This window comes from Anomaloglossus baeobatrachus, chromosome 4, assembly GCF_048569485.1.
Source record: "Anomaloglossus baeobatrachus isolate aAnoBae1 chromosome 4, aAnoBae1.hap1, whole genome shotgun sequence".
Lineage (NCBI taxonomy): Eukaryota > Metazoa > Chordata > Amphibia > Anura > Aromobatidae > Anomaloglossus > Anomaloglossus baeobatrachus.
In genome coordinates, this window is record NC_134356.1 from 465025809 (window position 1) to 465051752 (window position 25944).

General features: G+C 42.3%; 1 protein-coding gene across 1 annotated transcript in view; it reads right to left on the minus strand.

Moving 5' to 3' along the window:
- The window catches only part of TRPM1 (transient receptor potential cation channel subfamily M member 1), a 338789-nt gene that overhangs the window by 173017 nt on the left and 139828 nt on the right, over window positions 1-25944 (minus strand). The gene's annotated exons all lie outside the window — the stretch shown is intronic.

Consider the following 25944-nt stretch of genomic DNA (forward strand, 5'->3'; position numbering starts at 1 on the left):
TAAGAAAACGGATCTGACAGAAATCAGTTTCCCAATGGATCCATTCTAACGGATGACTACAGCACATGTGAACTTAGCCAAATACTGTAGAAATTAAGAATTGTCACAAGAAATAAAAAATGTTTATTTGCAGAAAATGGTGGCAAACTTTAAAGGGAGTCTGTTGCCCCTATAATGCAAATTTAATGACTAAGGGTGCGTGCCCACGATCAGAGTTTGCAGCGTTTTGGATATAGCGTGTTTTTGCTGCGTCCAAAATGCTGCATTGTACAGTACAAGCATAGTGGATGGGATTTCTAGAAATCCCGTGCCCACTGTGCTTGTTTTTCCCACACCAAACACTGACCTGCGGTGCGGCTTTCCAAGCTGCAGCATATCAATTGTTTCCTGCGGATTCGCATGCGTACGCCCTAGGGAGAACACAAGCGAGAGAATGCAGTGCACTGAACCCTGATCGTGGGTACAAGCAGCTGCATCGCCTGAATTCTCCTGCGGAGGAGACTCACAGCACCACAGGTCAGGACCCGCTGTGTCCAGGATGCAGTGAGTCCTGATTATGGGCACATATTAGAATAAAAATCTTACCAGGAATATATATTTTAGAGTTGTTGTTACAGATGAAGTCACTTATTTGAAAATGGGGGTGCTTCAGTGAATGCTTGGCATAGTCAATAGCTCTGTGCGCCATTATGCCTTTCAATTTTCATATCCAGTGCTGTCTCTAATCTTGAGCGAGCTTGATTTCTCACAGTGTGTGCTCCCAAAAACTCAATTTCTTCTTGGGCACTGACAATTTAGGCGTGCTCACAGTGTCAGAGCTGCCACATACTCAGTATGATGGGCACACACTCTGACAGTCGGTGACCACTGGAGCCATAGAACAGAGTGTGCCTGCTCTGAGTGCGCACACACCCAGACACTGTAGGCACACCGCTCGGTTCCTCCAGTGTCAGTGCCGGAGCGCAGGAACATGGATTCAAGTTTAAGAAGCACTCGCTGTGACAAAGACAGCGCTGTCAATCAAGATCAGTGACATTGCTGGATATACAAATATATGACAAACATTCACTCATTTGTACTTGAATTAAAAGTGAATTTATCTGTAACTACAACTCTAAAATGTATATCGCTGGTATCAGTTTTGTAGGGGGCTATATTCCCTTTATAGATGTAGCTGAGTTAGCACTTTGGGGTGACAAACTTCCTTTAAAGAAACTGAAACATGTTATTCCTATTATAAATTGGTACAATTTATCGAGTTCTCCTCTAAACCACTATTTCATGCCCGGCCCACAATGTACAGCCCATTGATTTCTTACAGATAATGTATGACTATAATTTAAGAGTTACAAAAATTATTACCCCATCACCCATAAACAAAAAACTGTGATTAAGAGGATTAAGAATAATGGAAAATATTAAACTGTTTGTCCAGCACAGTCTCTGAAAAGAACTTATTACAGAAGTCTATAATTCCAATGTTAACAATTTATCAGGCATTTCTTCCAACTCTCCAATGAATAATTGTAGTAAATCTTGTGCTTTTTATGCGGTTGACAAAAATAGAAGAGAAAATAGTTGTAGGAGTCTCTGCCCCGGAACCATCGTCTCCAGCGGAAGCACAACTGCAACTTCGGCGGTAGCTGGAGACCACGGCCCGAGATTCATAATGGTTTTTACAAGGTGCCTTATACAGTTTAAAAAAAATTGTATTTTAAGAACTTAAATTCACTAGAAGTCTTTATTCTACTAAGTATTTATCTCTGTATAACACTTTTATGTAATCTAAGTCTTTTTCTTAAAAAATCAATGCTGCAAAAAACAATGGCCTCGATTCACCAAGGCTGACATTTTTTATACTTGTCATTATGCCTGTCATAGGCGCCTGATTCATTAAGAGGCGCATGCCCCTTGATGAATCAAGTGCGTCTTAAAAGTGGCATGTGCCTCTGTGTGCCTTGCCGCAAATCTTACCCCAGTTAGTAACAGCAGCTCAGCATGAATTAGACTAATGGCCATTGTCATGCCCCGTTCCACCCCTGTCCCGCGCCAGCTCCACCCATTGTTGCAGAGCTGGTCGAAACGTAAGTGAAAATAACCAAAGTAATTGCATTGCATTGCACTGTGCAAAAATCTTGCAACTTTTCAAAGTGTTTTACGACCAGAATTCTGGTGTAAAGAATTGGATGAATTGAGCAAAGCATCTTTCGCCATTAGATAGGATTAGGCCTAGGAGACATGGCGAGAAAAATGGTGCGAGTGGAATGTAATAAAAAAATCGCATTCCACTCGGATCAATGTTACACTGTGGGGCAGCACCCGTGATCAATTATTTTCTCAGCCCTAACTGGACCGAGAAAACAGTCGCAGTATGCTGCGAGTGGAATGCGAATCTATTTCAGTTGCATCCATAAAATCTATGGGGCGAGAGAAACATCGCACTGCACTCGCGTTACAACGGTGTAATGCGAGTGCAGTGCGAAAATCCCAATAGCCGGCAACGGAGGAGATAAGGAGATAACTCCCTCCCTCTCCTCCACAGCGCCGGTCCTCCCCTCCGCAGTATCGGCCCTCCCTACCACAGTGCCGGCCCCCCCTCTGCAGCTGTGGTCTGATCACACGATTGGACCACAGTCGCATGACCCTCACATGACACTCAGCTCCTGCTGCGAGCGTGAGCCGAGTGTCATGCGAGGATTTGCACATAACCCCATGTAGCCTGAGCCTCATGGCAAGGTTTTCCAATATGTTGGCCACTTCTATGACTTCCAATTAACTGATTAACTTCATAGCTCAAAAATGGATGAGTCCGTATATACACAGTTAACTTTAGGACATGAGCAATTCACATTCTACAAGACATAAGTCTTCTACAAGACTTAACAACAGTCATTGTTAAGAGCTACATGTCAATCTCAGAAGATTGAGTTTAGGAGTAACAGTCTTCAAGGAGCAAACGGTACAGGATGATTACTAAAGAATATATATGGGGTCAGGAAAAAGAAGAAGCTTTTTTTGTACTCAAAACAGCACAACCCCTATCCGCAGGTTGTGTCTGGTATTACTGGTTTGCTTTATTCAGGTAAAGGGAACTGCAGCACCAAACAGCCCACGGACTGTAGTAGCGCTGTTTATAGGAGAAAAAAAACCCAGTTCTGATGAAGAAACGTATACATGATTTTTTCTTCCTTAGATTTTTTTTTAGCATTTGCTTCAAAAATTATGTAATTATAGCATTTAATTACCTATTAAATATCTGGAAAAAATATTTTTCCCTTCCAAGGACCTTACAAAGGACATGGGGGACATTCATTATGTAAAGAGGAAAAGGATCTGGGATCTAAAGAAGAAAGGATTCTTTACAGTTAGAGTAGTCAGACTTTGCCATTACTAGCCCTAGTGGTAGGGCATTAAAAATGTGTCTGATTTTCTAACAGCAATAGATAACATGTAATGGATTGAGAAACATTAAATTTACTGGACCATGTGTCTTTTCTCAATCTAGATTATATTTATAACACTGCTCATAAATGAGATTTATGCCTCATTCCAGCCTTCCTACACATGGTCATGTTTCCTCAGCTATAAGCCTCCTTTTTCCCTAGATTTGCCACGCTGGAGAAGCACATAACTCTTGGTGTCACTACAATCACTGGGCTCTGGAAGTTTCACTGTCCTTGTCTATGTAATCCTCTTACTGACAGCTTGATTATAATCCACTTCACATACTCCAGCAGGGAAGAAATGTTCATTTAGGGAAATTCGACAGATTTTTTTCAAGTTATGAAACTTCTATAATAATTGAAATAATTTTACTTAAAGGTTTTTGTAGTCTAAAAAATGGGCTGAAAATCTAAAATAGCTGAAGAATGGAATCTATTGAGATTATGACAGATTACACAGTAGTGGTCAGGCCGATGGCCGAGAAAGCTATTTTGCCTGCAGAAACCCCCGAGATATTAGCAGTCAAGTCTCTAGCAAATGTCCTGTTAATTCCTCAGTGATCCCATCTATCCCAACTAATCACACGGGTCCATGAAAGATCGCAGGGTCTTTTAATGCATGATGCATGAATTGCTGACTCTGAGAAATACCAAAGGCTTACTGAATATTACCATGCTACAATGCTTGTGGGTGGAATGCAGCCATCCCTGTGTCCACAGGTTTCCCATGGCCCATATCGTATATATATATATATATATATATATATATATATATATATATATGTATGTGTATGTATATATAGTACAGTAGGATGTGGCATTAGTAATTCGCCATCATGCCATCTTTCTCCAACTTATATATCATAAGTCTATATGAGTAATTTCTCTATAAAGTTTATATTTATATGTAAAAATGTATTTACATGTATATTCATATTCATTTATATGTAAAAGATTATATGAATATTTAAATTCATCTATGTGTAAAAATTCCTAATCTTGGTGCATAAGATATATCTTACAATAAAAGCAATATCTGTATTTTATGTATACACATGCACACACACACATATTATATACATATATATATATATATATTTTGAAATAAAGGTTGTAGACCAGCTCACCTGTCTGAGCTCAAGCCCCGGCGTCCTTGTTCTCCTTATTGCACGGACCTGAAGTGGGAGACTTCCAAGATATGTAGAGCAAGATGAAGAAGGATCCAGCAAGGCAGAATGACTCCAAGGGCAACAAAAGTTTTTTTTTTTTTTTCTTTTTTTCTCTGACTTTATTATCTAAGAATAAAAAATTCCATACTGCATATACCTTGCACTTAACAACTTGTCAAGAGCCCTGGAATTTTTTATTCTTAGATAATAAAGTCAGAGAAAAAAAGAAAAAAACAAACAAACAACTTTTGTTGCCCTTGGAGTCATTCTGCTTTGCTGGATCCTTCTTCATCTTGTTCTACATATATATATATATATAAAAAGTGTATATATATATATAAATAATACGTATATATATATACACACACACACATATACACAGGTTATATATGGCTAAAGAAACATGAACACACACACACACACACACATATATATATATATATATATATATATATATATATATATATATATACATACACGTATCACACTCTTAGAAACATACAAAGACATGTCAACACTGGATGCTATGTAGACTACTTGCTACTAAGCACCTTGGTGAGTGAGTGTATAGATCTCAATGTATACAGAGTGTTCGATCCTAAGGAAAAAAAGATGGTTACCGTAGTGTGCAGGATTTGCTGCATGTTCAGTACAGGTGCAGAGTATATTCAGCTTATATTGTCCAAGGTTAATGAAAAGGTTCACAGATACTTCCTTTTGGAGGTACTTACTCCTTAGAAGTAGCGTAATTCCACTTAAGCTAACACTACACAGTCTTCTATCGGGTGATAATAGTCCAAAGGGCGTAAAAGCTTATAAATGCTCTGACTTTAGAGGTCACAGCAGTAACTAGACCTGAGACAGTGAATTTAGATGCCTTAGTATGTTCTCCATAACCAAACCAGATAAGGCATCTTCTTCTAAGGTCTCTGATGAAATAGATGTTTTGCCTCAGAGCTTTTGAAACAAGGACGGGCATGAGATTATTCAGACCACAAACTAATGAAAGGCATACTGTTTACTAATCCTATAGAAAAGAGCAATCATATGATTGTGCTTTTATGGGTCATGAGCACTCATATGACTAAATGAAAGATTGAATGACATATTGTAAGTAGAATTAGAGACATTCCAGTAGGTGGCTTTTAGCATGTGTCAGTAAGTCATTAGTAAGCATGAAGCATATGTTAGTTGGTATATTTAAGAGGTAGACCAAAATCTATAATAATAGAAAACTGTTCTCCTACTACAGAACGTGAAAATCCTAGTACCTGTAATACATTTATACATTCTTGGTCTGTGGTTACTTAGAAGCATCTAAGACTAGGTTCACATTAATACAATGTTCTCCGGTGAGCCAACATTTCCATCAGAATCCTCAAAAGAAGCAGATGTGAGTCACTGGCTTTTACCCTGGCAGTATTCTTTGTTTTTGGGGATTACACTTTTATACATGTTTGAGAAAGAAGAATACTTGCCAGTACAGAGGCCATACAGTGTCCATAGTGACTCCAGTTTCATGCAAGTGAATGGCTCCGTTGGGTGTCACGTCAGAATATAATTTCAGGGATTGCGACAGAAACCGCATCATAGTGCTTACCGGAGAGTACTGTAAATGTGTACCAAGCCTAACTGCTCAGATTTCTTTGAGTTTGCCCTGCCTAATTTATCTTATTTGCTCAGGGAAGAAGTAACTCATTGAACATCACATCTAAACAAGCACATAAACTACAATTCTACTGAATTGTTAATTTAATAAACAAGTAGAACAAACAGAAAAAAAACCATTGACTACAATAGTATTTGATTTCCTATTTTATATGAATGCTTGTTTGTTACTTGTTAGTCATATTATTTTATGTACAGTAAATATCTTCATGACATACAAAATAATTCATGTTACCGTAAATGAGGTGTGAAAGCTATATCACTGCTATTTGTTATGCTTAAGTATTTTTAATAATTACTATCATGAGACATATCATTTCATGGTCATTTTCATTTTCTTAGAATTTTTGCCCAAACATGGTGTAACAATAATATTAACAATTATAATAAAATATTTACAACCTTTAATTGATACGGTGCCAACCAATTTAGTTATGTGAACCCATTTTCTAATATATTTTTCTATTATTTCACTCATAATTTTAATTAGTAATCTAAAGTTCACCATATCTATGATACTATATAATATTAATAGTGTATTTGTAGTTCTTAGAGTCAAAATCAATACAATTTGTTACATTTCCCAAATCCATTCCCAAGAAATTTAATAAAACATTTAAACTCACATATTTAATTTACACCCTCTAAAATTTAGATTAAAATTCTTCTAGAAAAAAGTGGATCAGAAAGCTTAGAAAGTAAACCCAAGGGTTTTACAAGGCTGGTTATATGGCCACAAAGTCTGCACTTCTCTTCCTACCTCAAGAGTCCTGGAAGAACAGGGTGCTGTGTCTTGCCTTTCTGGTTGCCTTCTGGAAGTTGATGTGAATCCCTGATGAGAAGGGGTGCCGACACTTTAAGAAGAGAATCTCATATGATAAGCATGTGAGCAGCCTCTTTGTCCAAGCCAATCTCATGACTGCCTTTGAAGGTAATCCTTTACCAGTCCCATGATCCATCTCCCTGCCCAGAGGGTATTTTCATCTCATGGTGGAACAAGGCACAACAAATCTACTTTGATAATGCCCAAATCTCCAATTTGTTAAACCTTCTGTGTGACTATAGTAACTGGAAAAATGCCTACTTTGCAGAAGGAACACTGAAACTTCTAATCTGAAACTTTGCCCCCTCCTGCTTAAAAATTTCAACTATATTTGCATAATTGAGACAATTGGACATAATAGGCCCTTTCAGGGGTCCTCATTAATCTACCCATTCTTTTAGCATTGAGAAAGGAGGTCACCCTGCATTAATTACAGCTAATCCTTTCTAAAAACTAATTTGAAACTTTCTGCATGAAATACTCAAATTGTCCTACAAAAACCCTGGACTGTCCACTTCAGGCATGTCTTAAACCTGAGAATTCACCTTTAATTATTAATAATCGCGAACATAAATTTTGAAATATTTTTTTGTTTTAGTAAAAGCAAAATATTGTCTAAAATTTAATAGCGGTGGACATATCCTTCTGAATTGGCCCCTTTACTCCACACGATTTATCTATATAGTTGAAAGATCCAAACATAGATTAGTTCCTTAACAATTGACCCTAACATGCTCATGTGACTAGGTTAGGAAATTAAATTACACCGTCCTAAAAGGAATACACTAATGAATTCTCAGTATAGAGCTACATATTGTAGTGATATATTGTAGTAAAGTTAATATTCTTAAGCTGCATTTATACTGAAAGATAATTGTGATTCTTAAGAAAGCTTGTCCGTCAATGATCAGTGTATACTGGCTGCTGATCACCCGATGAACAAGGGGACGAGAAAAATGCTTGTTCATTGGGTGAAATGATCTTTTGTGCAGAATAAAAAAATCATCGTTCTCTGTGTTGCATCGTCCTGTGTAGACATGAGCGAACCTTTGGAGGTTTGGTTCACTGGCAGCAAACGAACCGAACCTCCACTGGTCTGAACTTGGCCCAAGGAGGTTCGGAATCACTGATTGACAGCTTGAGTCTCCTCCCACATACAGCCAGCCATAAGCAAGTCACTTCCGGGGGAAGGTGGACAGCTTTTTCATTTTTTTTTGTTATCCACTACATCCAGTTACGCTGTTGTTACCCCCAGTGTGAGCAAATGGCTTGCATTGGGCTCAGTACCAAGTGTACCTGTCAACAGCGTTGCTTGCACAAGTTAAGTTCGCATGTAAAGCATCCGAACCCCGAACCCGAGCCCTGTTTTTTTAAGTTGGTGTTCGGTTCAAAAATCGCATTGAGCAATCGGGTTTGCTCATCTCCAGTCCTGTGCAAACAGGTCTCTCACTGCCGAAACCGTGGAAGCCTATGCGCACTGATCAATCTACTACAGACTGCTAAGTGAGCATCATTTACTTTGGTCTGCCTTTGTAAAGTGTGTTAGTGCCACCAATCAGTCCATGTATGAAGACTTTACGTCCATGGGATTACATTATGTTTGATGTTTATGACATGAAATAATTCTGATGTATACATCGAATATTATTCTAAAATTGTATAGTCAGCATATAGTGCCAAAAGTTGTGGTCTTGTAGAAAGCTAGCTAAAGCAGCAACTATTTGATAGTTTTAATACAATTAGAAATATTCTTGCAGCTAAAAATGACTTCACAAGGACAAATATTTATGCCCTTACTGGATATCTTCCCATGAATATTTTATGTAATAGAAATGACCTTCATTGATGCCACAAACTAAAATGGCACAGGATAGTATTCTCAGTGCAGATGGGTGCCACATGTGAAATTATTATTCTCCAGCATTCATGTTACTAAAAACATCATAAGGGTCCCAACATCTTGAAGTGCATTTATCACTTCATTTTGAAATGTCAAACTGACAGGTTAGGGTACATTCACAGGTGAGGCTACATCAGCATGACAGGTCTGTGGGCTGTCTGTTTCTCAGATATCACACTGAGGCTATGTGCACACGTTGCGTTTTTTTCAGCGCGGAAAAAAATGCACCCTCTGGCAGAGGGGAGAATTGTAAACAATGTGTTTTTGGAAAAACGCATCAAAAACGCATGCGTTTTTGTGCGTTTTCATGCGTTTTCCATGCGTTTTTCATGCGTTTTCTTCAGGTGCGTTTTTGACCACATGATCCAGTGACAGTGCCACAGTACATCCAGTACACAGTGCCAGCCTTCCTGCAGAGATGTGAGTGTTGTCCACGGGAGAACGCAGCTGCCCATGACCACGATTTGGGTTCAGGCTGCTGTGGAGCTCTATGCTACCTGCAGAGAACACTCTTGTCTCCGCAGCATAAATTTACTTGCTGAGGCTCGGGAAGCTGCACCACAGGTCAGTTTATGCTGCGGAGAAGAGAAGCACAGTGGGCACGGCATTTCTAAAATTCCTTCCACTGTGCTTCTACTGTACAACACAGCGTTATATGGACACAGGGAAAACACTCTGCGCCCATAACGCTGCAAACCCTGATTGTGGGCACACAGCCTAAAATGTGTCAATGGATGTCAAACATATATATAATGTCCCACCCCCCTGCATATTCTCAGCTGGCGCCCTTTAGTGCCTTTCATGTAGCACTAAAGGGTGCCTAGCCTTGTATTTAGCCCAAAAAAAAAAATAATTAAAATAAATGACGTGGGGTCCCCCCTATTTTTGATAGCCAGTCAGGGTAAAGCAGACAGCTGTAGCCTGCAAACCACAGCTGACAGCTTCATCTTGTCTGTGATCAATTTGGAGGGCTCCCCAAGCTGTTTTTTTTTTTATTTATAAATAATTAAAAAAAAAAAAAACGTGGGGTCCCCCCCAAATTAGATCACCAGCCAAGATGAAGCTGACAGCTGGGGTCTGGTATTCTCAGAATGGGAAGAGCCATGGTTATTGGACTCTTCCCAGCCTAAAAATAGCAGGCCACAGCCGCCCCAGAAGTGGCGCATCCATTAGATGCGCCAATCCTGGCGCTTCGCCCCAACTCATCCCGCGCCCTGGTGCAGTGGCAAATGGGGTAATATATGGGGTTGATACCAGATGTGTAATGTCACCTGGCATCAAGCCCAACAATTAGTGATGTCACGGCGTCTATTTGATACCAGACATAACTAATTGACAGTAATAGTAAAAAAAATTGACAACCAAAAAAAAATTTATTTGAAAAAACACTCCCCAAAAACATATCCTCTTTCACCAATTTATTGAAAAGAAAAAAAATTGGGTCCGCAGTATCCATTTTTTACGTCCCACGTCGCCTCTGGACCTTCTAGAATATGGGGGGCACGCTCAGGGAACGTGTCCCCCATTTTCTAGTAGTGCAGACCCTCCATTTGAGGAGAGTGGGTGCAAAGAATCTGCACCCACTCTCCCCGGGTCACAGCTGCACAGTGCCGAGCAGCAGCAGCCAGCGCAGCTCACACTGAACACAGGAAGCTGTCAGCTGCTCGGCACATGTGACCGGTGTCTGCTGTGAAGGAGGAGGGGGCCGCGAGGGATCAGCGGTACGGGGGTTACCGGGGGACACCGGGGGGAATAGGAGGTGACCTGGCAGGGCCCGGGGAGCAGTTTTCTGTCGCATGTGTTATTGCACATGCGACAGAAACAGAGGAGTAGGGCGGCCGGGGCGCTGCTGTGCGCGTGGCCATGTTCGATTTTCGGGAGGGGGTCGGGGCAGGCACTTTGGTGACACCGGGGGCTTTCCTAAACTTTGCCAGGAAGTGAGGTCAACAGGAAACATCTTGACCTCACTTCCAGGTAAATGCCTGCGTTCTGGCATGCCGACAAAGCCCGCAGACCGCAACAAAAAAGCAGCTCACTGCGTTGTAGCTGCGGTCTGACCCGTATCATTGATTTCAATGGAGGAGAGAACGCAGCCACAATGCACAAAAGAAGTGACATGCTGCTTTTCTTTGCACACCGATTTTTGGCATCCAAAACGCTGCGTTTAGAAACGCAGCGTGTGCACTGATTTTTCGGCTTTCTCATACACTTTGCTGGGAAAGCTGAACGCATGCAATTTGCCACTGAAACGCTGCGGTTCTAAATGCAGCGTTTCCGCTGTAAAAAACGCAACGTGTGCACACAGCCTGACAATTAAAGTTTCATTGACCAATATATCTATCAGTTTTAAAAACGGGTCCGTGAGACCCTAAGGAGGTCCTATTTTATTCGATTGTGGTTCAAACCTGACCATTAAAGTCTATGGGGACCTGTAAAGAATGGATGAGACACTGAAGGCATACTTCAGTTCCATCCCTGTTTCATCTGTTTTTAACTTATCCATGGCTAAGAGTCAATGGATTTAAAAGTTTAGACAATCTTCAGTGAAAAAAATGGATGCAACTAGGGTGAAAAATATGTTAAAGATCGGTCTGTTTCTCTCAGATGGTAGCACATACATGGCTGTGTCAAGGCAGCCTAACTCAAAACGGAAAAGACAATAGAAGAAAATTGTGGTGTGCACAGCTAAATACAATACATTCAATTCATTCAATATCAAAGCCAGAGGATATACAGTCCTTGATTAAAAACATTTGTCCACGGCAAGACCATCAGTCACATGTGAATAGTGTAAACTGGTCTAATGACAAATCACCTCAAAATGATGAAATACAATAACTATAACCCTGGTGTAATGAAGTACACTATCATATATACAGTACACCAAAAGCAGCATATAATATTACAACATCTGAAAAATATAGCAACAATTCTAGCCAAACTGATAAATATCTGCAGAAAATCAGAATCCTGAATTTGACATGAATATATCAATAATGCATTAATATATAAAATCCCAATAAGGTGATATACACCATGGATTTATCCAGGACTAATATGTAGAGAAAAGATAAAAAAAAATAATATGGAAAGGGTGCCATGAGATAAATCTGCTAACTGATATGTCATAACATAAATGTTACAAGCGGGAGAATGCGTATCATGATTATCAATTTTCAGTGCCAGCTACGGAATCAATAGCCTGGGTTGACATAGTAGTGAGAGTTGTCTGGGGAAGCTAGATTTGAAGAATATACCTTAAAGATGTCTGTGAACCATATAATGCACAAGCAAACAAGTCAAACCATAGATGTCCATAAATTAAGTTATAATAATGAGAAATGAAACAAGGAAAAAGTACTAAATACATGAAGAAAGAGAGGTGCAAAAATCAATGGAAAGTCATGACATCAGCTGAAATCTATCAGTAATTATAAAGCAATCCTGCAATTTAGTAAAAAATAACAGTTGGTTCAATTGATGGCCTATAAAAAGGTCTTATTACAAAGGTGCCACACTAGAAACATCTCATGATGGGTAAAACCAGTGAGCTTTCTCAAGACTTTCATAACCTTATTGTTTGTAAAACATATCCATTGCATTGGTTACAAAAGAATGTCTAAGCTACAGAAGGTTCCAGTGAGCTCTGTTGAAGCCATAACCCAGAAGTGGAAACAACATCATTTCACCTTAAACTGGGCACAACCAGGTGCTCCCCACTAGATTTCAGTCAGAGGTGTGAAAAAAAATTATCAGAAGAGTTATCCAAAAAACAAGAACCACCTGTGGAGAGCTACAGACAGACCTGGAAACAGTAGGTACAATTGTTTCAAAGAAAATAATACGTAAAAATTTACTGCAATCTACTAGGATGATGAAGATGAAACGTGGGTGGACAATTCAGCAATTGGTTTAAGAGATAGAAAATAAAACTGCTAGAATGGCCCAGCCAAAGACCTGACCTGAATGCAATATAAATTGTAATTAAGGAAATAAAAATCAGTGTTCATAGAAGGAGCCCACAGAACCTTTAAGATTTGAAGAGTATTTGTGTGGAAGAATGGTCAAAAATTACACCTGAGCAATGCATTCGAGTAGTTTCTCCATACAGGAAGCATCCTGAAGCTGACATCTCCAACAAGGGCTTTTGTACAAAGTATTAAATACATTTCAGTAAGTTTGTTCAATAATCTTTCCCTGTGTCATTTCCCATTATTACACATCACTAAATTTATGGACATCTATAGTTTAATCTCTTTGGCTGTGTGGATTGTATGGGTTGTTATTGACATCTGGTGAGAAATTGAGAAAACTGGTGATGTGTTCAATACTTATTTCCCCAGACATATATACATATATGAATTGGTTTCTCAAAATGTCATGTAACTAAAGTCTAAACATTTAAAAACAAAATAAGTCACACAAGGGCTAGTTAAAATGTCTTCTGGATTACGTCCTGCCAAAAGCGAAAAGTAAAAAAAGAAAACATTGCCGTTGCTCTTTTATCGGAAATTTCTTTAGATGATTAAATATCACCAAAAAAAGCTGTAATATAACTATGTAGAGATGGATAAGGTAAATCAATGTCACTCATCTTTTTCTGCATTGTTAATTTTACCTTTTTAAAACAAATAATAGATTGGAAAGTTAATGATATGGTCAAGAGCCATGGGGTACAAGACTTAGGCTATGTGCGCACGTTGCATAATTGCATGCAGGTACGCTGCGATCTGCACCGCAGCGTAACTGCATGCGTCCTGTGTCCCCTGCACAATCTATGGAGATTGTGCAGGAGCCGTGCGCACGTGGCGTATTAGAGCGCAGCGCTTCGGCTGCTGCCCGAAGCGGGCGTTCTAAGAAGTGACATGTCACTTTTTTCGTGCGCTCTGCCTGCAGGTCCCGCTCTGTCTACGGGAGGGGCTGCAGTCAGAGCGCATGAAATCGTTTTTTGTTTTTTTCTTTACGGACTGTTTCTGCAGCAATTTGAAGCGCACGTGTGCTGTTCAAATCGCTGCAGAAATTTCTGCAGGGACAGTACGCAACGTGCGCACATAGCCTTAATGGCATTTTATAAGTCTGATAAAAGAAATAAGTCTCCGCATAAAGTAAAATCAGTAAATAAAACCTGTCGTGACCCAGAGAGAAGTTGTCGCGCATGTGACGAGCATCATTTTCAAGTAGATCTGGCTGAGAACCATTAGCTCCCCCCCTCCAGGACTGTATATTAATATATAAATATTAATAATAATAATAATAATAATAATAATAAGGACCTGTGCGCACACTGCTTTTTTACCCGCATTTTTTTTTACTTTTTTGCTGCAGAAATTTCTTAAGAAAATGGTTGTAACCTTTCTGCAGATATTCCCCAGCAAAACCTATGGAAGAAAAAAATAGCTGTGCGCACACTGCGTTTTTTTCTCAAGAAAATTCTTTCAGTAGATTTTCTTGAGAAAAAGAATGAGCATGTCACTTATTTTCTGCAGCTAACTGCATTATTCACTCCATTGATTGTAATGTAATCATGAAATAGCGCGGGGAATAACGCAGGTAGCAAATTATGTGCGTTTCATTGCGTTTTCCTGCGTTATTCCCGCATTATTTTGTGTTTTTCGGGACATAATGTTCATCACTGCCCTGCGTTTTGCAGGGAAGAGAAAGCGGAAGAGGAAGCTGAAAGCTGAGCAGAGGAAGCTGAGGAAGAGGAAGCAGAGCTGAGAGTAAACACACACAGATCACACTCACACACAGACACAGACATATATAATACACACACACACACACACACACACATATCACACTCACACACAGACATATAGAATACACATAGAAATCAAACGTACATATTAAAAATAAAAAACAAAAGAAAAAAACATGGGCTCCACCGTATTTTTACCATCCAGCCAAGGTAAACACACAGCGGCGGCCCGGTATTTTCAGGCTGGGGAGGGCGAGGGCCATGGTTAATGCCCCCCCTCCCACAGCCAAGAATATCAGCCCGCCGCTACCCCGAGAATGTCGCATCAATTATGCGACAGTCCCAGCGTGTTACTGGCTCTTCCCGATTTCCGTGATGCAGTGGCAATCAGGGTAATAATGGGTTAATGGTTGATATGCGCTGCCACTAAGTCCAAGCTTAATCATGGCAGCGTCTATGAGACATCTTTCATGATTAACCTGTAAGTAAAATGAATAAACACACATCGAAAAATCCTTTATTTTAAATAAAACACAAAAAAGCCCCCTCTTTCACCACTTTATTAACCCCCCAAACACACAGCTCTGGCGTAATCCACGCGGATCCCACGACGCTTACATCCAGCCACGTCTGACACAGTACTCGTTCAGTGAGCGATGCTGCAGGGGTAACTACAGGTCATTTCTCACGGTCGGTAAAGTGAACACACTACCGCTTGCGAGAACTGCATGGTGTCCTCACAGGGACTCTATCTATTGATAATCTTTCTATCTATCAATCTATCTATCTATCCATCTATCTATTTATCTATCCATCAATCTATCTATTCATCTATCCATCTTTCTATCTATCTATCTATCTATCTATCCATTATCTATCTATCTATTTATCTATGGCGGGCTTTGCAGGTGCGATGTCGGTGGGGTCAAATCGAAAGTGATGCACATCCGGCGTCGCAGTCAATATCGTAGTGTGTAAATCCTTTTTGATACGAATAACGAGCGCAAAAGCGTCATTATCGTATCATCGGTGTAGGATCCGACATTTCCATAATGCCGGTGCAGCGACATGTACAATGTTGTTTCTCGTTCCCCTGCGGCAGCACACATCGCTATGTGTGAAGCCGCAGCAGCAAGGAACATCTCCTACCTGCGTCCCGGCTGCTATGCAGAAGGAAGGAGGTGGGCGGGATGTTTACATCCTGCTCATCTCCACCCCTCCGCTGCTATTGGCCGCCTGCGGTGTGACGTCGCTGTGACGCCGCACGACCCGCCCCCTTAGAAAGGAGGCGGGTCGCCGGCCAGAGCGACGTCGCAGGCCAGGTGAGTGCATGTGAAGCTGCCGTAGCAATAATTTTCGCTACGGCAGCTATCACAAGATATCGCTGCTGCGATGGGGGCGGGGACTATCGCACTCGACATCGCAGCATCGGCTTGCGATGTCGCAGCGTGCAAAGTACCCCTATCTGTCTATCCATCTATCTATCTATCTATCCATTATCTATCTATCTATTCATCTATCCATATTTCTTTCTATCTATCTATCCATTATCTATCTATTCATATATCCATCTTTCTTTCTTTCTTTCTATCTATCTATCCATTATCTATCTATCTATCTATCTATCCATTATCTATTTATCTATCTATCTATCTATCTATCTATCTATCTATCTGTCTGTCTGTCTGTCTGTCTGTCTGTCTATCTATCGAATATCTATCTACGGTATCTATATTATTTATTGCTATTACAGCATTAAAAAACGCAGGGCCCAACCTGCAAAAAACGCACCAAAAACGCATCATAAACACACCAAAGTGCAGTAAAAACACATGCGTTTTTCGGTGAGTTATTGGTGCGTTTTTTTAATGCAAGTGCGCTAATCCTAAGAAATGTTTTGAGAAAATTCCTTTTTCTAGTGCGCAGATAGCCTACTAATAATAATATTTATTTACTTATATAGCTCCATTAATTCCATCATACCACATCTCGTGGGCTGGGGAGGACATAAAAGACTATACAGACATTACAGCACTGGATCACAGCTGATTCTTTTTGTGATGTAAAACATTTTCCTATATATTTTTTTTTAAATATTTTGTCTCAAAGAAAGAATAATTTTTTGTTTTAATATCTGTAATACTTTTTTGCTTCCTCCCCTGCCCAGGAGATGTGGTATGATCAGACCATGTCCCTGTACAGTCAGACACAGCCATTACACAGTACATAGCAGGGAGACATATATAAGATTATCTGGGCACAAGAACATTTTTTTTTAAACACATCCAAATTATTAATCCTCCAAGATCTATTGATTAAAATGAACTTTGTTTGTGGGAAAACCCCTTTAAGTACACGAAGGGCATGACCGCACTTATATAGAAAGATATTATTAAGGCCAGTCAGTATTCTTAGATTAAAGCATAGTTTCAAATTTATCACCATGTCTAATTAATTTAACATCTAAAGAATTAATGGCCTGACCACAATGCTCCGGAGAATATGTAATATACTCATGACATGAATTTAGATATCTAAGAAATTCCATAAAGTCTTTCTTCCAGCCCATGTTACAACTATATCGTTTAGAAAATGTAGCCATTTTTTTATGTACTGTATTTCATGTAAGTGGATATAAATGTAAAAATAGACTGAATATATCAGCAAAATTTGGAGCTGCCTTGGTCCCAGGGTTGGCTCCAGGTTTCTGTGGGCCCCGGGCGAATGAGTCTCAATGGGCCACATCTACACGCAGACACACACATACACAGATATGTACACATACAGGCATATGTACTATACATATACATATTTAAAGAGAAACTCACAAAAATACATCTAAATAGACATGAATCTATACAGTCATACACACTGACATACATAGATACACACATCATACATGCACACACGGGACAAATTAGAGATACTATAATTATGGGAAAGCCGGCAGCAACCTCACTCACCTTGTGCTCCTCCCGGGCATGTGGCTGTGCTGCGCTTATTGGTGGCCATGACTAACAGACATAGCCATGTACAGTGCACACAGACACTGCTGTAATATACATTACAGGAGACGCTGGGGTATACAGCAATGGGGGACATAAAGCTCTAGAGGGGGACATTCAGCTCTGGGGGGTATACAGCACTGGGGTGGAGGGGACATACAGGTCTGGGGTGGTATACAGCACTAGGGTGGGGGGACATATAGCTCTGGGGGTATAGAGCACTGGGGTGGGGGATATACAGCTCTGGGGGGTATAAAGCACTGGGGTGGGGGACATACAGCTCTGGGAAGGTATATAGCACTGGGGTGGGGGGACATATAGCTCTGGGGAGGTATACCACACTGGGGTGGGGGGCATACAGCTCTGGGGGGGTATACCACACTGGGGTGGGGGAGATACAACTCTGGTGGGTATACAGGATTGGGGTGGGGGCCATATAGCTCTAAAGGGGATATAGAGCACTGGTGTGGGGGGACATACAGCCCTGGGGGTATACAGCACTAGGGTGAGAGGACATACAGCTCTAGGGGTATACAGCACTGTGGTGGGGTATACAGTTCTGGGCGTATATGTGACAACCTGGACTATTCAGGTCATCACAGGGTTCTACACAATCTTTCTCTCCCCGTGCAGGGCTCAAACCCCCATGGTTCTGGGGACTGGGTATGACAGGAACCCCAGGGGTTTCCTAACTACCCAAGTCCCGTCAGAAGGCAACCGTCTGCACCGTGAGGGTATACAGCCACCGCCAATGGCTAGAGACCCAAGGGCCAGTGCCTGCGGGCAAAACGGGCTCCTCCGGCATCCATACACCGGGGAGCGGACTACCATTGGGAACCCATCGTAGTCAAGACAGTACACAAAGGTGCAGGGAAAGACAGCCGCCATCACCTGTCCGGGGAGAGACACTGCAGCCGGCTGCGGGACCCGTCCATCCAGCCATTTGGTTTACCAAGGACTTTGTGCATCTCTTGCTGAGTGAGTACACACGTGCCATCTGGCACCGCGCCGCGCTGTCCCTGCAACCCTGCACCTCACCTACCCTGCCTCCCCGTCTCACCACCGGGCCCAGGGACCACCAACCCCTACCCACGAAGGGGGAAAACAACATCCCAGCTGCTCCCTAACATCGCTCCCGGGATCCCCGTCACCAGCAGCGGTGGTGCCCATCTTCACAACAACCCGTGGGTGGCGTCACGGACTAAATTCCAAAATAAACCAACCCCCCTTTTCACTCACGGGCGAGGAGCGCCGCTCGAGTCCTTGGATCTGGCCCACCGCTCGAGCCACCGAGCAGCAGCAGCAGCGCCGGACCCGAGCATTAGCGAGCGCAGCGTCCCCTCTGCCCGCGACATTAGCAACGCCAAAGAACCAGGACCCGTAACCAAGGAAGGTGGATACTGAGCACAAGGGCAGATTGCACAATACCCTGTGACGACCTGATGGGCCAGGGCGTCACACAACCAGCGAGTCTGCGCTCCCCCTGCACCCCACACCACCATCCAGAGTCCCGTGGTAATCCCCAACCCGTGGAGGGTCACTTCACCCAGTTGTCTCACTCCATCACCCCGGGTACTCCTAACGGCAGCGCCGGTACTCCCAATTGCCGTAAATACCCCCTTCTTCATTTGAGTGTGCCACCTAGCCCCCGGGTCCGGAGACCCTCGAGCCACGAGTAATCACCCCCCCCGGGATCCAAGTGGTTCGACCACTGCAGGGGTGGCACATATACAGCACTGGAGTCAGGGGACAGACAGCTCTGTGTGGGTATACAGCACTGGGGTCAGGAGACACACAGGTCTGGAGGGTATACAGTACTGTGGTGGGGGGCAGACAGTTCTGAAGGATATACAGCACTGAGGTCAGGGAATTTTATATTATATACATGGCTGACCTTTTATTAGAATCAGTAGTTGGTTGTTTTACCTTCATTTGTTTGGAGCTTATTGTTCAGTAATGGCTGGTTGGAAAACATTAATATACGGAAACAATAGAAGATAAGGCAGGAAGTCCACTCATTACTTAAACAAGATCTACCATGAAGTTTCTTATTAATAAAGGTGTGTATATTTAGATGTAGTGCAGTGTGAGTGCATTAAAGAGGTTGTCGACCGGTCTAAAATGATGTTTGCAGTCATTATGTGACTGCAGACTTAAGAATCCTCCCAGTACACATACAGTGCGCTGCGAAGATTTACCAGATTCTAAGCCAGGAACGGTGGTCACGTGACCACAATTGTGTGCTATGCATGGTCCCGGCCAGAACCTGACTAGTGGGTGCGGCCTCGCTCAATTCAAATGTATTGAGCAAGACTGCGCCCACCAGACAGTCACATCTACTAGTCAGAAGTGCCCACGCCATACACTTGTATTGAGCGAGGCCACGCACACTAATTGGGTTCTAACCGGGATCATGCAAATTACACAATTGCGGTCACGGGACTGCCCTTCCAGGCTCAGAAACAGTTGAATCCTTGCAGCGTACAGTGTGTGCACTGGGAGGATTCTTAAGTCCACAGTCACATGAAGTAATAAAGTCCAATTGTGAAAGAGAATGGCACTCACCAGATATATGCTGTGTGGAAACGTATTTATTCGGATCTGGAGGTTACTTGTGCAGGGCAGGTGGGTGGGGAGGGAGAGCTAAACACGTCCGACGACGGCCGTTTCGCACTTACAGACCAGCTGAAGCACTTTGTAAGTGCGAAACGGCCGTCGTCGGACGTGTTTAGCTCTCCCTCCCCACCCACCTGCCCTGCACATGTAACCTCCAGATCCGAATAAATACGTTTCCACACAGCATATATCTGGTGAGTGCCATTCTCTTTCACAATTGGATTTCATATTGTCTTTTTTCATGTGCACCCCAGAGCTGTTCTGATTCATACTGTTATATGGACTTGACATTATTGGTTTATAGTGCGGAGTGGTGCCCCGGCTTTCTCTCTTTACACATTAAAGTAATAAAGTGACTGCAGATTTATCACTTTAGACCGGACAACCACTTTAAGGGTCTGTGTGTGGCGCCCTGGCCTAGCCAGGTCGTCACAGATAACACACTAACACACCCCACCCCCATCAGACAGGGACAACAGCCAAAAAAAAATCCTTGTCGCCTCCCTCCAGAGTCTGATGTTCACACCAGGTGGGGTGGAGCTAAGCGGTTGGCTCCACCCACCGAGGAGTTCACAGGCTTGGAGGTGGGAAAAGTGACAGTTGAGTGTTGGAGTTTGAGGAGTGAGGAGCAAACACTTGGGTGTCTGGGTTTGTGGCCCAGGCACTGACAGCAAGGTTGGCAGACGGTGGTGGCTGTCTGCAGGAGTTGTGAAGCAACGCGGAACCGTAGGACCGGGGACGGGCGACGGCCCGCCGGTACCGACCAGGGAGCAAAGTGAAGCCAGCACACACAGGCAGGGCCATCGGACCCCGACCAGGCTTGGAGCCGCCAACAATAGTCAGATCCGAATGTGACTGGAACCCCAGGGCTTTCACAACAGCAAAAGTCCCGATTAAAGGCAACAACCCACACCGTGAGGGTATACAGCTACCGCCTAAGGCTAGAGACCCAAGGGCCAGCATCTGCAGGCAAACGGGCTCCTCCGTTACCCATACACTGGGGAGCAGACTACCGTTGGGGATCCATCATAGTCAAGAAGTACACAAAGGTGCAGGCAAAGACAGCCGCCATCACCTGTCAGGGGAGAGACACAGCAGCCGGCTGCGGGACCCGTCCATCCAGCCGTTTGATTTACCAAGGACTTTGTACCTTTCTTGCTGAGTGAGTACAACTGTGCCATCCGGCACCGTGCCGCGCTGTCCCTGCAACCCTGCACCTCACCAACCCAGCATCCTTCCACCATCACCTCACCGGGCCCCGGGATCACCAACCCCTAACCACGGAGGGGGGAAAAACAACATCCCAGCTGCTCCCTACCATCGCTCCCGGGATCCCCGTCACCAGCAGCGGTGGTGCCCATCTTCACCACAACCCGTGGGTGGCGTCACGGACTAAATCCCTTAACCCAACCACCCCTTTCACTCACGGGCGAGGGGCGCCGCTCGAGTCCCCGGATCCGGCTTACCGCTCGAGCCACCGAGCAGCAGCCGCAGCAGCGCCGGACCGGAGCGCCAGCGAAGGAGCAGCGGCGAGTGCGTCCCCCCCGCCCGCGACATGTGTGCATTGGGTAGATGTGTTTCTTCTGCAAAATACACATCCTCTGGCAGAATTCCGCATCTGCGGCAAAAAAACGCACCCAAAATCCGCATGCATTTTACAGCGGTTTGTTGCAGTTGTGGTGCGGTTTTGCTGCGGTTTTGGTGTGGAATTGCCGCAATTTTGTCCCTGCTATCAATGGCAAAACCGCAGGTACCTGCGGAAAACAAGTGACATGCTGCTTCTTTTTGCTGCAGAAATTCTGCAGCAAAATCTGTAGGGAAAAAAATGCAGTGTGCGCACAGCATTTTGGATTTCTCACAGATTTTAATGGGGAAAGACTGCAGGAAGGTTATGAACAAAAACTGCACCTTTTCTGCAGCAAAAACCGCGGCAAATCTGCGGCAAAAAACGCAGTGTGCGCACAGGGCCTAATATAGTCACCTACTGCCACCTTCTCTATGATCCAGCACTGTTCTGCTCATGTTCTGAGTGACATCACTGCTCTTATGACTCTCCAGATCACTCTGTGCTCTATGTGAGAGCTGAAAGTCTCTTTTTTAAGTCTATAGGGCCCTGTTCTGACACTCCTTAGGCTTCCATTGTAAAAGGCACTTCCGAGATATGCAGAGCACAGTGCGACCCGGAGATATGCGGGTGCTCTTTATCTAGAATCATGGCTTTGAATTCTCTAATGATTCACAAATTATACACCCTGAATATTCTGCAGTACCCAAAACTAAACTCTCATCCTGCAGACCTGGATCACTGCAGACCTCTATACAGTGGGTCCACCCATATCCTGTCCACCGCCATTAACTTGAGAACAGCGGCAGCTATAGGCATAGAAGTGGTGTCTAGGTATAGTAAAGTAGCCATGCGCTACGCAATGAAACCACCTTTAGCGCCACTTGATGGAAAACAATGGAGTTAGCATTTTTATCTAGAAAACGGAACGAGATAGAGAAAAAAGTGAATTACAAAGTTGTAGGATATGGGTGGACACACTGTATATTAATCTTAAGAAAGAAAAGAAACACAATACGTCCCCTAATATTCACAAAAGAGTAAATACTAAGAAGCCCTTAAAGATGCTTGCTACAAATTCTTCTAAAATAATGTATTCTATTTAGTTAACCTTTATTGTGCCTAAAGATTCAGAGATAGTGCAACTATGGGATTTCCACCACTAACAAGGTGCTGTCATATAAAGTAAAACACATCTTTGAAATTGCTGTATAAATTCAGAAAATTAAACACATTCCACCAGCATTTTCTTTCCTCTGCCCAGTATGCAAAGAAAACAGTGGAGATACATACAGCTGGCTGCACAATGTGGTGGGAAAATGTTTAGCCACAGTCACACTGAAGGCTGTAGCCAGCGAAAGTGCACAGTCAGTGTTCACAAGAATAACACACATGAATGAAAAAAAAGACAGGCTGAAATAATATACAGATACAAAAGGCAATCTCATGGGTGAACGGGCACACACTGTGAGAAAGATCAGCTGTGTTTTAGTTTGCTTAGAAAAATGACTTTGCATAATATTGGTGAGACCCAAAGACAAAGCCTACGTGCCCATGTCTCTAAACTAAGGTTTTCTCAGAATCACTTGAAAAAAAAAAAATTCTACAAAATTTTTAAAATCTGAGTTTTGTTGTTTGCGATATAAAATATTAAAGGTAACCTGTCACGTTGAAAAAGGATCTGATATTAACCTGCAGATATGGGGTTAATCTGCAGGCTAATAGCATTCTGAACCTGCCCGGTGCCTGCACATTAAACCCTGCTGCCGGGAAGAAATTAACTTTAATCCCTCTGGGCAGTGCTTTGGTTGCAGTCACAGGGACAGCACCAGCGCGGGTACAGTCACCGCTCTGTGTATGGAGAATGTCAGCTGTAACCACGCCCCCGCACTGACTGACAACAGATTCTAATGCTGAGTGGTTGTCAATCACTGTGGGGGGCGTGGTTACAGTCACTGCTCTACAAGACACAGAGCGGTGACTGAACACACAGCCCCATGACTGAAACCAGAATGCTGCCGGGAGGAGCAGAGGGGGTTAATGTGCAAGTGCTGTAAAGGTTTAAAATGGTATTAATGTACAGATTAACTCTATATCTACAGGGCAATAGCATTTTTCCACATGAGAGATTTTCTTTAAACATAAAAATAAAATTCTAATATTAATATCTATATCCTTATAACATACCAACATAGTACAAACAGTTGTTACATTGAACACTATATATACGCTCAGTACTAATATTCATGATTTAGGTAAACATACCACACAAAAATTATTTCCAACTCTCCCAATGCATCTCAATTACAAAAATTAAGCAACTTTATTATAGTTAAAGGGATGTTCTAAAAGTAACAATGCAATATTGATACAATGGGTTATTATATCAGATCATTGGGGGTCAATCACCCAGCTTCCCCAACCATCAGCTGGTATCTGCTTCACTGGTGGCCGGATATAAAAGGCTCCATACGTTGTTTAGTGGAAAGAAGCTGATCAATTGTGTTCTGGGTGTTGGATCCTACTGATCTGATATTGATGACTTATCCTATGTATATGTGATGAATGTATTAGTCCTGGACAACCCCATTAATGGAGAAATATTTAATATCTACTTTTTTTGAATGATTGGGGAGTGTCCATTTAGTGGAACCTAAAGGAGTCATTTATTATTTATTACCTGTTCTGTGGACAAGATGATAAATGATGTTATGGGGCCTTCACTTTAAAAAATTCAAACCATTTTTTCCTACCATCTACGTCTTTGTTTTTACTAATAGGTAAGTAAAATATGGGCCTGATAAATGTCAGACTGACTGTAAAAATCCCCATACACATGAAAAAAGTCAGCCAAAACTGTATTTGATCATGATCAGCCGACCATCTAATGTGTATGGGACCTCCTGACTGCCCCCTGATAAATTATGTCAGGCCACATAAGAATCTCTCAGCTGTAAGTCAATTGCTCTATCCTTTAGATCGGTGGTTAGATAAGCGTCTGCCACATTATTGCTTCATGCCTCTCTTATAGAGAAAACAGAAATGCTTGGCACGGCCGAGAGTTCTTGTACAAGGGGGAGTGGGGAGAGATAGCTGCAGCCTAAAAACAGGATGACAGACACCTATATAACGTGTATGACCAGATTGAGATCAGACTACAGAAGATTGATTTGGTGTCTGCACTGATGTGGATAAATAAATGGAAAAAGTAGAAGCTAAACAATAGAATTATTTTAATTAATTTTCTGAAAACCTACTTTACTATGAATTTAAGATGCATTGGGTCAAAAAATGTTTCTGATTGTATAGAAAGCGATTGAGTATTAAAGAAAATGTACAATTTGCTTAATTTCAGAATATATTGTACCTTAAAGGGGCAATCCAATCTCCTGAATATTTTTCAGAAACTGAAGATTTTGCAATTGAAGTTACATAGTTACATAGTTACTTAGGTTGAAAAAAGACCTAGGTCCATCTAGTTCAACCTTCCTCCACCAGTTCTACATTTGGTCACAAAGTCATTTATAACCAACAATGTTTTGTGTACTGAGGAAATCATCCAGCCCTTTTTTGAAAGCTGTTATAGTGTCTGCCATTACTACCTCTTGTGGTAGGACATTCCACAGTCTGACTGCTCTAACTGTAAAGAACCCTTTCCTATTTAGCTGCCGGAATCGCTTTTCTTCCACTCGCAGTGTATGTTCCCTGGTCCTTAGTACTGTCTTTGGAAGAAATAAGTCATGTGCCAGTCCTTTATATTGACCACACATGTATTTATACATATAAATGAGATCTCCTCTGAGATGTCTTTTTTCTAAGCTAAACATATCTAACTTTTTCAACCTGTCATCATATGGGAGGCCTCCATTCCTTGTAGTAGTCTAGTTAGCCGCCTTTGAACTGACTCTAACTTCTGAATGTCCTTTTTAAAATGTGGAGCCCAAAACTGAATCCCATATTCTAGATGTGGCCTTACAAGTGATTTATAGAGGGGTAACAATACGTTGGGATCACGGGATCTAATCTCTCTTTTTATACACCCTAGAATCTTGTTTGCT